Source organism: Seriola lalandi, unplaced genomic scaffold, assembly GCF_002814215.2.
Source record: "Seriola lalandi dorsalis isolate HSWRI2012SDOR001 ecotype SW California unplaced genomic scaffold, Sedor1 jcf7180002049913, whole genome shotgun sequence".
In the NCBI taxonomy this organism is placed as follows: Eukaryota; Metazoa; Chordata; class Actinopteri; order Carangiformes; family Carangidae; genus Seriola; species Seriola lalandi.
The window spans coordinates 21176-28079 of NW_019520466.1; positions in this window are offsets into that span (position 1 = coordinate 21176).

Here is a 6904-nt window from a genome sequence, read left to right on the forward strand (position 1 = left end):
GGCTGATGTTGCCTCGAGCTGTTAGCCTCACTGCTTTCTAACTCCTCGCCCTTGTATGTTCAGATCTTCACACAGCTCCCTCTGGAACCTCTAACGGCTTTTTACAGATGTGTTTCACATATGCAGCAGTACTCTATACCTGTAAACAGACTTTGATGTGTATCATTGGAGTTTCCTGTTAACCTTTTGGGCCAAGTCGGAGCCAAGTCTAAAGTCAAGTGTGAAGTGTGAGGGCAAGGACCTTCATCCAACAACTGTTTTTTCTACACAGCTGAGACCAAGTCCTAGCAGTGCACAGGACTAATAATGTTGCAGTATTTTACCAGGTCAACACATAATCCTTGAATGATTTGGCTATTAAATCTGAAGTCAAGTCATAGAGTGAACTCTAAGTCTTAAAGCATCACTCTGTGACTTTATGCAGCAATTGGCTTGGTGTATAGAGTGCAGAATTTGAATTTCTCTCCCAAGGTCCCTTTTTTTTTCAATCTTTACACACATAGGCTATTTCTCACACTTTTCATGTGTAGTGTGCAACACCATGAATGCCTGTAAAAGAGACTTTCCAAAAGTGTGTGTTATCCCTGTTTGTATGATTCATTGCATCATGGCATCTCTCCTTCTTTCACCCTGTCTTCGACTATGGTCGACACCATGGACTACACACACTTTTAACTCTAGATATGTTCAGACAACATTTTGTATGACCTCTTTTTTGTGATTTAAATGTGACTGTATACTTAAATCTCAGCTATACAGCTCTGGTCCTCATTTTCCAATATCTAGGTATTAATGTGAGTGCTACAATAAGTGGTGTCATTTAAGGACAATAACTGTTAAGCTCTTTATTTTATTCAGTTCATTTAACTCAAAACCAAACCAAGCCAAACATTCGGTTGAAAGATGTAGCTACACGAAGCCTACCTATTGCTGTCTTATTCATTTTTACTGTCTCAGGATTTCATCAGGTCAGACCTTGTGACTTAAATGTTTTTGCTTTTAAATTTCAAGTCAGGTGCCTTGGGATTGATAAAGGTTTTGGAGGAGCTGGAGAATGGAGCTAGGCAGAAAGATGTCTGGGCTCACTTGTGATGGAGAATGAACGAACAGATTGATGGATGGAAATCAAGTCAAGTCTTTATTATTGAGGTCTCAAGTAGGTCCAGTCCCAATGCAGCCAAGTCCAAATCAAGTGCTTATTTATGTCCGACTGAAGTTCAAGTTTCAGCCTTGATTCCAAACCATTATCCATCAAGGAAGCACAGGGTATTAATGCAAGAGCTTCTGACCTCATTGAGACAGCATTACAACGTCATGTTTAAGCTGTGGGAACAATTTCACTTGAATGGTTCAAGAATAGTCTGAATAAGTCCAGACTTCGAGTGTGGAGGTGATGGAGGATTGCATGTCAGAAGTAAATGAGGTACATTTGGCTTTACTGCCACCTGGCCTGGACCAGAACAACTCCACACACACAAACACACACTCTCAGGACTCCCCTCTTCCATCTTCTCAAATTCATGTCTGTCATTGCGCCCCATCAGGATATGCCGGGTCAGGGAAAACCTCAAGGGCAAAGTTCAGGAAACAATTAAGGGAAATAACTGCACACTAGTGGCCCGAATTACAGCTCTATTTTGAATATGTGTCTGTTTCTCAGAAGGTCCCACTCGTTAAATCATTAACCCCACGACTGGAGACCACAAAAGAGGAAAAGCAACACAGTTGTATGTGAAAAATTTAGACAGCATCTGCTTCACAAGTGGCTATTACAAGAACTATTACAGAGAGGGATGAGAGGAGAGTCCCCTGTAAATCAATGGAGGCTTACTGGGTTTGTGGTTTGACCCTGAAGTCCATTTCACCTTCAGACATTTCGCTCCCAACGACAGCCAACGAGGCAGAATGCTTTCACAGCGTTTTATCACTGCAATATGTCAGTAGCACTTAAATAAGATATATATCATAGAGAATCTAAACATCTACACTCTTCCAGCATAACCACTCAGGATTGCACCACAACAGCTCAGCATGAATTGCTGTGGAAATGTGGTTTCAACTTAAACACATATGAGAACATTTAATTGAATGGTTTTCTTTTAACTCTCAGTGTGTTTTCCCAACCAGGAAACCTTAGTCAAGAGGTGAAAAGATGAACTGAGATCAGATCTTTAGCCAAGCTAGCAGTGTGGCTCCAATGATGGCAATGACCGAAATATCTCAACAACTACTGGATGGATTGCTGTGAATTTTTGTACAGACATTCATGGTCCCCGGAGGATAAAGCTTAATGACTTTGGTCATTGAACTTTTCCTGTAAGCACCACCATGAGGTTGACGATGGGATGCATTACCATGATATTTTGCACTCATGATTCCCTGTGGATAAAGTGTAATAACTTTGATGATCTTCTGACTTTACATCGAGCAGAATATCAGACTTTGACAAAACAGAGCAAAACTAATGACATTCCTGTCAACCTCAGCTATACCTTATGTGTAGAGCTAATTAGCAAATGTTGGCATGCTAACAAGCTAAAGTAAGGTGTTGGTGGGGTTTTCTGAATATCAGTCAGAAATCCAACTTCACAGGGCGTTCCAGTAGAAATTTTCCAACATGAAAATTGGAAATTCCAGCTCCCCAGCTTAATCTGAACACACAGTAAGTACAGCCTCACAGAGCTGGTAGCATGGCTGTAGACTCTGTCTTGTTTCAACTTTCAGTGTGTTTTAAGGAGCGTTTCCCAGCCTGGAGGCCCAGTTCAAAGAGTTGATAAATTAATTCAGGTTGAATTTTTCTCTAACCTATATAATACACTGTTTTATCTCTTCAAGTACCTAAATGAACGAATCTCATGAGTGACAGTCGCTTTATGGTTGAAGTACATTAGATCGTAACTACAAACTGAGAAATCGTAAGGAGTTTCATTGCTTCATTTCAAGGTGTTACAAAGCAAAAAGGTTGGGAACCACTGGTTTAGAAGTTATAGGTTTAGTGCACATTTGATTATTTGCTGTATCACATTAACATACTAATAGTTATTTTATACATGGCAAGAGCCATGAATTTTGGCGTTGATACAATCTTTAACATTATATTTGGATGACTGACTTCAATTGTCTGTAGCTATATGATACTGCAGGCAACGGTCTTCTTCCCGAGGTAGAGAATGTATGGTTGAATGGAGGAGCCTGAGCTCTGTGGCTCGAATGACAACAACATTAAAAGGGATGTAAAGAGGTTATTGGGATGCCAGGTGTGTAACGGGAGATCTATGGTGGCACTTGCTGCAAAACAAGATAATGGAATAAACAAGAACAGGAAAGAAAAGCAGTCGAATGAATACAGATTTCATGTTAGAATGATAGTAAATGTATTCATAAAATGCATAGATTCATATATATGCGCACACAAACACATGCATGCATATACAAACACACGCACGCATGCACGCACACACACACACACACACACAAACACTGTGATGGTTTATTTTGTCTCTGTGTAGAGGATTTCCAGGACATTAGCAGCAGGCCATGCACGCCGGTTGAGTGAACATGACCGGCCCCCACAAGGTTACGGCCTTTGATCACCACCAATGAGACGAAAAGCACGATGGTATGTAAAATCAACACGACTGCACACCAAACAAACACATACACAGATGCACACAAACATCTCTCAATGCCATGCAGCAATAACATCAAATGCACACATCGTGTAGATTCACATGCACAAAAAAAGTGATTAAGCACCTGTATAAAAGCTTTTATCACTCAATATTATTTAACAGTATTGAGCTGGTTGTGGAAGTCCAGAGCTCAGGAAGATCACATTCTGGAAGTAATGGATGCTTGGAGGAAGGTAGAGGAAGAGGATCAGGTTATCTAAGATTGCTATTCAATACAATCCAACCAGCTAATTGTATTACTCCTCTCTCTATGCCCGGCTGTCAATACTCATCCTCGGGTTGCACTCAGTCAACAGCTCACCTTTTACTACCATCCCCTTTCTCCTGTTCTTTGCTCTTAACACCTCTTTTCATTTGTTTCGATTTATCTCCTGGCCTCTCCTGCATCCTTCTTTTGTCCACATGGTTTTTTCTCTCCTTCCAGGTGCTCAAGAAGTCAAGCATCTGTGGCCTTGATGATCCCAGGATGCTCAAGTAGACCAAAGGAAGACAAACATTAAGACGTTAATGACGTTATGCCTGCATGACACAAAATGTGTGCAAGGCAAGAGAAATGCCAGTGTCTTCGCCTGCAGGGGTATTTTTCAGATGTTTTTTTGCTTCTATTTGTGCAAACAACCAGGATATAATTGCAGTTCTCACATTTGAATATATTTGAATCATTATTTGTGCATCACAACAGTAACCCTATTTATCCACTGAGGTGCTTGATGCACTCTCGAAGAGCAGGGAACAGTGCCTCGATAGACAAGATTTAAAATCACGCCATCAATATTCCATCACCATCACCTTAAGTGAAGCAGCTCATCCATTTGGCTGATTATAGTGGTTAGCTGAAGCGTCACCATGAAGAGGACGGAGAAAAGCAGGTAAGAAAGCAGATAAGAGCTACTTCTCTTGATTACAGTGGCTCATAAATGGTTTTATCGGAGGCAGTGCTACACTTCACTCCAGGGAGGGAGAGTCTGTCTTATTTTATAAAGGATGCTCTCCAAACAATCTTATAAATGTGACTTTATTGTCATTTTCTAGAGCAACAAAATGATTATATTATGATAGACGATAACAAATTGGACAATTATACAATAAAACTTGACTGTTACATTTGAATTACTCCTTATGGATAAATAAAAGGTGAGAACATAAAGAGAGTAGAATCAAGAGGTCATATTTCCCTATTAAAGCATCATTCAGTGGGAGTAGTAGGAGGTGGTTGGGTTGGTGGAGGTGTGCTGAAACTATTATGAGGCTTCATCTGTTTGAGCCGGTCGAATCAAGTGGGCATCACGTAAAGTTAAAGTGTGTTTGGTTCAAAATGACCTCTTTTGTTTCTCCAGACTGTGTTTCATTGCTTTCATCGAGTTCACAGAGACATACTGAGGATCCACTTGATTTGGCTTTTGCTCAACTTTGGATCAGTTTTTGTACAGAACAAAGTGTTTCCGCCATCTCTTACATTAGAATCACTTTATTGAATTTTGAGATATTTTTATGGCCAGCATGAACACGAGCAGTGATTACATTGACCTTTGACTCTATTAATATTGTTTGAAGTTAGACTTGGAAAAATGCAAACCTGTTCTTTACCGGGAACAACTGTATTGCAGTGACATCCAGTTGGACTTGACAGTACACGACAAGGAATTATTAAACTATTGAGTGATAAATGGTCAGTTCACACGTCACAAAAGACAAATTTATCCATGTATCTCTAGTGGTGTAGTGGTGGATGTAATTTCTGTTTTATCTACTCAGGTTTTGGTATATCTAGCTAGCTACTCACCCCAATATAATTTGATAAAAAAAAGAATGAATGAATGAATGATGAAGACCAGACCTTTAAGTTTATTTCCTGCCAATGAGCTGAAATAATTTCACTTTTTCCCCATTGAAAAACAATATGTGTCAATTATTGACCTGGATCAAATGTAATTTTTCTGACATTGATTGAATGATCTGTTTATTTCTAACTTCTGACTTGTTTCTAAAGCTGCAGTGGAAACATCTGAACTATGTCACCTTTCCCCCTTGTGCCAAGAAAAATGATTTCAAAACTAAACAATAAAATTAAATGATTGGTTAAAATGGAAATTTTTTGCAGTGAGTGTGTCAGTAAAACGACTTGTATACACTTTCCTGAGCATCACCTGCGTAAATTCTACCTGTCTTTCAGCTTCCGGGTACATCAGGGTCATGTGTTCTGAGGGGGTCACATGTTTTACAACCTGCAGCTTTGGTGCTGCTGCCTCCCCACGCAGTGACAGCAGGGGATCCAAAGGCGAATATGGAAGTGAACACGCTCCGACCACCAGACACGTAAAGACAGAGACAGGGAGAGCACTGATGTTTTTTTGTTTTTTTTCTTTTTAATGATGTCCAGCTGTCCAGGAATGTAACGGTGCACCTGCTCGATGATACCATCCCTCCTGTGTGTCTCTCTAGTGTTGTCAGGTATGAAAGGATCGGTGTTTAGTGTCTGAGTGTGTTGGGTCACTTCAAACACACTGAACCATCTCATGACCATCTTGTGGCTGTCTGGGAATCCACCCACTCAATCGGGAAACAGGCTTTCTGACTCGATATGGTCATCCTGCACATGTGGCTCAGGGTCATAAGCACCACTCAGATGGGGATGCTTGTGTAGGACTTGTGCCTTAAATTTTAACCTGCCAATACTTTACAGCCGAGTGCACAAAAGCCTGAGTATTAACAGCCCACCAAAACTGATCATGTATAACAGTTAACAGACTTGCCAGATGCTACCTGAACAATAGCTTGTGCATATCTAACAGTATTTATCTAAGATTGATTATAGTCTAAATGATTACTTTAGTACTTCTAATCTCGCTGCATGTGTCCTCAGGAAGTTATTTTAAGATTGAGATAAAGAGAGTTTCTTTGGTGTAAACAGCACATTCCACGTTCAGAAAGTTGGATGCAAAATGTGTTGTTCATTCCAAAACACTCTTATCACATGCGGAAAGAAAGGATAACCTCTGGAGATCTGGTGCGCAGTTGTGCCGCGGTAAATAAACTTCTCACTCTGGTCTACATTATTGTCCTGATTAGAAAAATAACTTCCAATAAAAGACATTAAAGAGAAAATTTATAAATTGAGAAATAGATATTGTATGTAATCAAAACCAGATTTTTAATGAGCTTGCCCAACCCTGCAGCACTAACTTTACTGTGTGAAGCTGGAAAATAAGCCA